Genomic DNA, 9391 nt, shown 5'->3' with positions numbered 1-9391 from the left:
GTAGGATCAGTGGCTTATAAGTTAAACCTACCTGAAGAGCTCAGTGGTATTCACAACGTGTTCCACGTCTGCAATCTGAAGAAATGTCTAGCTGATGAATCGCTAGTCATACCACACACAGATGTGCACATAGATGAGAGCTTGAAATTTGTGGAAAAACCTTTGTCGATTGAGGATTGACAGGTAAAGAAGCTTCGAAGGAAGCATGTACCTATTGTCAAGGTGAAATGGGATGCCCGTAGAGGTCCTGAATATACGTGGGAGTTAGAGTCCACGATGAAAGAAAATACCCTCAATTGTTCCCGTAAATCTCGAGGTCGAGATTTCTTTTAAGGGGGTGAGGATGTAACACCTCGAAAATTCATGTCCAATAAAATAAAGACACGTGTCATGCAAGACAAACGTGTCAAGAACCCGGATCAAATAAAGATGTATGGTAGGATTTAAAAGGGGCGACATGTTATTAAATTACCTCTGAGCGACCCAAGGGCGACATGTTATTAAATACCTCTGATCGACCCAAGTTATGAATCCCAAGATCCTTGAATCGTTTTGATAAACATCTGATATATAGCCGGTTGTTCTAAATAAATAAAATTCCATTTTTATATAGAAAATTGGATTCTATGAATTGTTACTACAACCTTCGGTAAATAAATTCTGGATTAAAAGAATTACACCTGAAATGTTATTCATGTCCAACCCTCAAGAGAATCCAAGATGAATTCTTGGAAATTCCGTCATTTCAAGCTTGCCACAAAGATCCAAATGTGAAAGTTCATGCAAGGCAAGCAAAAGCCTGCCCACATGGTCCCCTACTGCAGAGCATGCATGAGAATTCGTCACTACACAATTGCATGGTCAAATTTTGGAAGTTTGCATGATTTTTGGCTTCTGGCCATCGGTTACGGATCGTATGGCTTTAAGCTTACGGTCCGCAAGGAGCATACCTGGGCACATCAGACCAGGGTCGGTTACGGACCGTATCCGTATAAGCTTACGGTCCACAAGGGGTGAATACGGACCGCAAGGCATTTTGCTTACGGTCCGTAAGGCTGTCGCTGGCAGCAGGTTTTGGACAGCTGCCTGTTCAACCTGTTGCACCGCCTTATTAACATGGTTTTCGAAATCAGGGGCTTGATAGGCAGTATATAGCCACATAGGGGCACCTGGGATCATCTCACAACAATTGTATAGTTGCTTGGCAAAATCTTGTGACCTTGGATGCACTATATAAGAGCTTGAAGTTGTGAACTTGGGACTTGCTCACTTACAATTTATTCAAGCATCTCTGGAGCTTCTCTGGACAGCAATCAAGTTTCTCTTAAGTCCCTAATCCTACTTAGGACTCTTGTAAGTGTCCTTAATCCTTTTTAAATTAGTTTAGCTTAGTTAATTAGCTAAAAGTCAAACCATCGTAATTAAGGTTTGACTTCGAGATTAGTCAATAATTATCCAGTCAAATATCAAATTAAAAATACCTATAAGTAGGTAATTATGTGGGTAACAAACCCTTAAAAGGGTACTTTCTGATTCCCACTCTAACTATGTTAATTGTCGAGTCAAAGCTTACTTTAAAAAGTCAACAGAACGCTTTATTCAATATTAATGCATAATTAGCAATGTAGGATACATGCAACCTGTTTGATCATTAATATAACTTGGTAACTAATGTAAGAACATGTTTAAACATGTTCAACTCGACAATTTTCAGTTTAGGCTCGGTTTGGAACCGAAAGTCGCATAGTTTGACTTATGTTTTGACTTTCAGTTCTGACCCGTTTAAGCCAAGTTTAGGATTGCCTTAGAGCTTCTTTTGGACCTATTTTCATGTTAGTATAACCCTCTGTGATTATACAACTTGGTTCATTAGACATCTAATTCATATGCATGTTTCCGTTAATTGCTTAAATGTTGACTATTATGCCCTCTTCGCCTTAAAACTAACCGGTCTTCGCCTTCCATGCGATTGAACCGTATTCTTTCGTTAGACATCTAATTCATAGCATGCAAGCTTGTCGGGTCAAAACCACATTCTAATCCGGTCTTCGCCTTCCATGCGATTGAACCATATTCTTTCGTTAAAACTAACCGGTCTAAGCTTAGGCTAAATTAAAGACCCGTTAGGATTCTAATAGGTTATTATAAACCTTCGTTCCAGAATAGGAGATCCGGTAAAAGATACTTGCACTTACTTATTGTGATTTGTACTTGCTCAGGTAAATACTTTTAACTTATTTTCCCTATACGGGCTTGGGGTACGGTATATAAAATACCGCTTGGTCGGGCATTTGACCTTAATCGATTAGTGGTTAAGTATTATCAAGATGACCTGTTTAAAAATTTGTTTTGTTTGTTTAAAAGCCTTTGGGAGTTTAATGACCATGTCCCGGATATCCTTGGCATCATTCAAAGAATGGCCACGACCTTAGCACATGGGTGTAGGCGTACACCCGTCAGTGCATTTACATTTATCAAAGTATGACCGCTGGTTTCCCGCCGCGGGACTATACTATGTGGTGTGTCTATTAATCTTTAACCCGGCAAGAACCGCGCTACTGGACGCAAAATAAACATGTAATTCTTTAAAAGCATTATATTCAAATAATTATCCCAAGTTATAAAAATCTTTTTGTGCCATGTGCATTCAAATCAATTTTAAACCTTTTCAAAATGAGTCAGTTAAATTGTATTTACCAGTGCAAATTGACGTATTTTTCCAAAAAGATTAAGTGCAGGTACTACGCGTAATAGGCTGGCCTCTCCTAGTATCAAGTAGAAGTCTCGCAAGCTTAGATGCCAAATTTTGTTGAAATATGTTTCCTCTTTATTTCGATCCGCTTGTGGATCTGTTTCAACTACGTTGTGATACTTAAATATTACAATATTTATTCGGTTGAAATAAATCTATCTTTTTTGCTTCCGCTGTGCATTTTAATTTGTGTTGTTTGACTATGATGATATCAATTACGTCACGATACTCCCCACCAGGCCCACCGGTGACACGTGGAAAATAGGGGTGTGACACAAACACCACTAAAGATGAGTTGATATTGAACCAACATTTCCTTCAAACATTCTAAACCCTACTTGGAAACCGGTGTATGTGCTTGTGCTGTAGAAACCGGTGGTGAATTTGCGTACACAACTGAAGGTTCAGTGCAAAAGTTTCTTACGAAATGTATGTGACAAAACAAGGATGTTAGGAATTAAACGCATGTACGTGACAAAACACGGATCGTTCTAATAGATTAAAGAGAATAAACCAAGTACAAAATCATCTGCTTTCTGAATCTGAATCTGAATGTTAACTTTGACTCATAAACCCTTGAATCCCAATGCTTCTTTAAAAGAGCCTGTATTAGAAACCATCCTATGTCTTTTACCAACTGAAGAGGCAGCAAGGACAAGTATTCTCTCTAGGGAATGGAGGTACAAGTGGACCAATATTCCAAGCCTTCGGTTTACTTTGTGTAATAGAACTTCCGAGCTAACATCTGACATAGCAAGTACAAGGAAAAACATGGACATGAGTGATTTACACCAAGTTTTGTTGCTGCACCAGGGTCCAATACACGAGCTCACCCTTGTTATGGATGATTACTGGGAAGATTACAATTGTTCTGAGTTTTGTCAGATAATACTTCATTTGTCGAGAAACCATGCTTGATTTATGTAAAGATCTCTACACAAACTCTTTTACATCTTTTAACCAATTTTCCATTACTTAAGACCTTCAAAGATTTGTTAAAATCGAAGAAAAGAGTAACTAGCAGAAGACGTGTCGGGTTCTTCCAACAAATTGTATCCAATGCAAGGATCTTCGAATGCGGTGTTTACGTTAATTTTCAATAATGTTGGAAGGATTGTAGTTATAAAACCCGACAAACCAACAAAATCTGAATAGTTCAAACATTCTAAACCCTAACTGTGTATGTGCTTGTGCTGTAGAAACCGGTGATGAATTTATGTATCTGAATCAGGTTCTCAGCCTTAGATCGGTCATTCCTTGTGATACATGAACGTTGTATTCTTGTCTTTCAGAAGAGTTGGTATTGAACCAAGAGTACTTCAAACATTCTAAACCCTACCTAGAAACAAACCAACAAAATCCTGATAGTCTTCTATGATGATTCGAAACATTCACGAACCACAATGGACTCAGACTCATACTACTCACCCTCCCCTGATAGCTTCCGTTTTATTTCAGTCATACGACACGTTTTTTTTGTTCTTCAATCTTTGTTACTTGTTAATGTTTTATTTTTTTCTACTTTTAGAATGGTTTGAGCACCTCACGACTGTAAAATATCTCGTGTGATTGACACCTTAAATCCCTTAAATACTTTGAGAAAAATCTAATTTTCGAAGAATACGGGCCGTATAACAGTATACGGCCCGTATACGCGTTCGTATACATTGTATACGACCAGTCAAAATATTTACACATGGTGTATACGGGCCGTATACTGTTATACGGCCCGTATGGAATTAAAAAAACTGACAAAGTCTGCTGGCACAGACTTTGTTAGTTTTTTTTAATTCTATACGGGTCGTATAACAGTATACGGCCCGTATATATCATGTGTAAATAAGTTTTTCCCATATGTTAATATTAGGACCCATTTTTTAAGATATGGTCTTTGTAAACACATATACTTTGACTAATATAGAAAACGAAAAAAAAAAAGAATGTACTTACAAGTGTGAGTGAATCAACCCAATCTCACTTTGAACCATTATGGCACGGTTGGCACCTATTAACTTTATAGATTACATGTGAAACAAGGTAGGCTTGTGAAGAAAAAAAAAACTAGCTTTTTAAATACCCATAAATAATAGAGTTCATTGTACCTTGCTTCATTTCTGTCTCACCGTACAGTGATGCATAAATGGCAGTTATTGGATATTTGGATGCATTAGGCTATAGGGTATGGTGATCGTCCCCATTCCCGTCGAGCTTCGACGCTGGACGAACACTATCCCGCCCCCACCGTCCCGTTCTCTCCGCCTAGCCTAAGACGTTGGCGACGTTCCTCAAAAGTGGGTTCTCTCCTTCAAAGTTACCGTTACAATAAAAAAAATTACCTAATAAAGTTCAAAAATCAACGGTCATATCCCCCTTTTATATAAATTTCAACCCCATTTTCACCTCCATTCACCATTTTAACCCCTTTTTCTCAACTCTTTCCCTTTATTTTTTATAAATCATCATCCACTTTTATAAAGTTATATTCTACCACGAATCCCTTCAACAACCCGAACAACCCGAACGTCCCCAACAACCCGACGCAACCTAATGTTTTTTGGGTTCCGGGATATTATCCGACGATCGAACCGAACCAATTCTCTCAATATTCGTCAAACGCCTTTGCCTCATTCCAACACTCACCGAACCAATTCGCTCAATTCTCTCAAAATCAAGCCCTTCAACAAATGATGATGCAGGGTGCTTTTAATTTCCAACCGAACCCGACACCACCCGTTCAACCCCAACCGATCCCGACGCAACCCGTTAAACAATCCGAACCCGACGACGATGTGAAAGTTGTTCCCGAAACCCAACCGCAAAAAGAAAAAGCCAAACGAAGAAAAGGCAAGCAAGTGGTGGGTGAGCAGCCGTCAAAACCAAAGGCGAAACCGTGGACGCCAATCGAAGAAGAAGCTTTAGCTAAGGCTTACATAGGTACGTCTACACACCCGACAAAAGGTTCGTAAAACTAGCTTTTTTTTTAAATTTATATTTTTTGAATTAGTTTTTTTATTTTTTGTAACATATTTTTTTATAGGTAATAATCAAACGGGTGACAGGTTTTGGACCAAAGTTTTGGCGAAGTTCCTTGAGCTAATGGACCAAGGCCCGTATCGAGATATCGACTCGGTGTCATCAAAATGGCGAAAAATGAACGGGTTCGTCAATAAGTTTTGCGATGAATATAATAAAATATATACAAGTGGGCGTCGTAGCGGCATGAGCGAAGATGGAAGAGGAATATATATCGAAATCGGGTAGTTTTAGCGCCGGTGGATCGGACGTGAGGTGTCACATAAACTTAAACGATGACGCCGAGTTTGACGAAGAGGAATACGCCGTACATGAAGCGGAGCGTCCACCGGGCCGGGACAAATCAAAGAAGGAGCGGGCGAAGGGGAAATAAAAGGAAAAGGTGGACCCGAAGATGGAAGAGTTTATGGAACACTTTAAAACGTACACGGACGTCTCGGCCCAAAAGGCGAAGGCGAAGGTGCGGGCCATCGAAGAAAAGACTCGTGTGGCGGAAGAAAAATTACGCGAAAAGCTCCAATTGTCCAATGAAAAAAACCGAATTTCCGATGAAAAGATTCGGCTCAAGGAATGAGAAATAATGACGATGGATGTCGATGAGTATCCCGAGCCGAAACGTTCGATGTTGAAAAAACTACAAACCGATATCATGAAGAAGCATCAAATTATTTAAGTGTTTGTTTTTTTATTAAGTTTATGTTTTTTTATTAAGTTTATGTTTTTTTAAGTCTATCTTTTTTTATTTTTTAAGTTTATGTTTTTTTTTAAGTTTATGTAATGTGTTTTTAATATTAATGAAAATATTTTGTTAGTTTATTTGTTAAATGTTAAAAAAATAAAAAACATAAAAGTGGTGGGGTAGGATCATCTGGGACCATCCTCTATACCCTTTAGTTTTGTGGGATGGACCATCCTTGGGAGGATTATGACGTGGCGCCTACGTGGCGGATCATCCTCCCTTGGAGGACCATCACCATACCCTCTAGCCTTAGTTTGAGATAGCCAAGAGATCAGGCAAAGTAAAAAAAGAAAAGATAAATATATATTATTCGGCATGTTTTAATTTTTTTTGGTAACCATAACAGCCCATTGTCGGAAAACTTATGGGCCTGCTAATACCTTGCTAACAAACAAGATCAGTTAAATCGCAACATGTGCCGGCCTGGTAGCCTAATTCAAGAAGGTTATGCTAAGTGTTAAGAACCATGATATGAAGATCGAATAAATAAACACAAGAAATAGCGACAAAACAAGTGACAAAATCTTATTAGCCAACCCAAAAGATTTACCCCCCCAAACCTTCTGATCTTACAAACTGTAAGATCATCAAACAATACAAGATACAGAAAATATTGATGATCATCCACCGATGATCATCAATACCAGAAGATCAATCTGTCCAATATACATGAGAGATGATTGCAATGATCTACAACAGATCAACAATAACAAACCCTAACTAACAAGAGAGAACAAGTGCGAGATGAAAGAGAGTGGTGAATGACTGAATCTTCAGTCATGAGCCCTTTTGTATGCTTATCCAGAAAAGTTACATCCAGGTCCACAAGATTTAAGCATGATGATCGCAGTCCTCCAAAACATTCACATACACCCCTCATACTTTCAATCTGCAATCATTCTAGACCAACAATAAGAGCCCAATAACACATATTAAAATAACAAGCCTAATACCACTCAGGAGCCCATACCGAACATAATGCCCATAAAGAAACATATGAATGAGAAGTCCAATTATTATTTTAACCCTCCCCATCATTCATATGGCTTAAACAAATCAACCAAACTCAATCTTTTACAAAAAAAAATCATGTTCAGTAACACTCAATCCTTTTATAAACAAATTAGCAAGTTGATTTTCAGAATCAACCTTTTCAGTACTAATAAAACCAGTAGACGGTCTCATGGCGGTCGATGAGTCGGCCTTGGACATAGCCCTAAGTAGGGTGGGTTTACACGTAAGATTTTTTGCCGTTTTAAAAAAATTAAAAAAAAAGAAAGAGAAAAATCAAACTCCACAATACCTTGAAGGTCACATGTTTTAACCTTTGGGTTTTGTAATAATGTATTGATCAACCACCCAAAAATAGTCAATATTGAAATTCCATTAGTCAGCTCAAGATCCTTCACAGTTTAACAGATAACTTTAAGTTTACTCTAGAACCAGAGCTTGGCTTCACATGTAGCTCAAATAAAAGAACCTTTACCTTGGTAACTAAGTAAAGATAAAAAATTATAGAAAAAAATATGGGTGTCTAAGTTAGACAGTCTAACAAAGGCAGCAATTTTGACCCGGTCACACGTAAATGAGTCAAGTTCCAATATGTTGAATGCACAATGTAAGAACAAGCGTCCATGTCACACCCCTTTCTAAGGCGGAAGCACGAGGTGTGATCCTGAAAGGTTCTCATTGCATACGAATGGTAAACATGCTACGTGCTCGTAAAATAACTCCAAAATGCCATTGACATTACTTAATTAAAAACATAACATAAGTTAAGTGTTTACATCATAAGATAACATATTGTCTGAAAAGTTTACAACTTTATTTAAAAGACGAACATCAAGGTTTTGATTCTTATATCCCACATAGGATGGAATATAATAACCAATTCCCACAAAACAGGCATCGGAGTCTTGACACGACAAGACTAAATCAAAAGCGACATCCTGGAGCAAGAGTAAGACTGCGCGTACATCCACTTTAGTTACCTGAAATACATGTGAGTTTTGGAAAACCATCAACATAATGTTGGTGTGAATTCATGCAGATTTGTAAAAACATTTAAGTATTCGTTATGGAAAACATGTATGTAATTTTATGAAATAAGGATTTCTGTAAATATAAGGAAATTAAGATCGCTAAAGGTTTGCAAAGCCATTAACATATGACACGACATAGGAAGCATCCAAACCATAGGCATTTTTACTTGTCGATCCACGACTGTCGATTTACGACTAGAGACACAAAAGCACTGCTTGGTAAAAGAGTGGCCAAGAGTGTGGCTGCCTGAAACCCATTAGATCTAACCTTTTGTTCTGCGGTCTTGGTATGTAACTGATTAATGGTGCTTATGACACCCTATTCGTGACATGATCTAAAGCATCATTCCTTAGTTTAATATTCAACATACCATAACACATGTATTTTCCCCAAGTTTAGAAAACAAGTAAAAGTTTAAAAGTGGGGACATGAACTCACAACTTTGCGTTTCCTACGTCGTAAACTTCACCGGTAGCGTCGTGACCTATACGTGTTCTATTAATGTTAGTCACTAGACTTGTATTACACAACTACAAGTCACCATCATTTGTTTTTGTATATATTCTTTGTTGTTAAAAATAATTTATATTTTTAACTATGTATGTTACTTATATTATCTTCCCAATATAAGTATTTTGTAAAATAAAATTTTCAATATCATTTAGGTATACTTAGGAAAGTATACTTTGTATTTTATGTAAATACTCGTATATTTTGTATTTTTCACCAAAAATCAATACTTTGATTTCTTTATTACTTTCCGGAATCATATTTCTTAAAAATATTTTATTTTTAAGACTTGTATGAAATATATATATTTTGTC

Source organism: Helianthus annuus, chromosome 8 (assembly GCF_002127325.2).
Source record: "Helianthus annuus cultivar XRQ/B chromosome 8, HanXRQr2.0-SUNRISE, whole genome shotgun sequence".
NCBI lineage: Eukaryota > Viridiplantae > Streptophyta > Magnoliopsida > Asterales > Asteraceae > Helianthus > Helianthus annuus.
The sequence above is the reverse complement of the archived record's forward strand: the minus strand, read 5'-3'. Positions refer to the sequence as shown.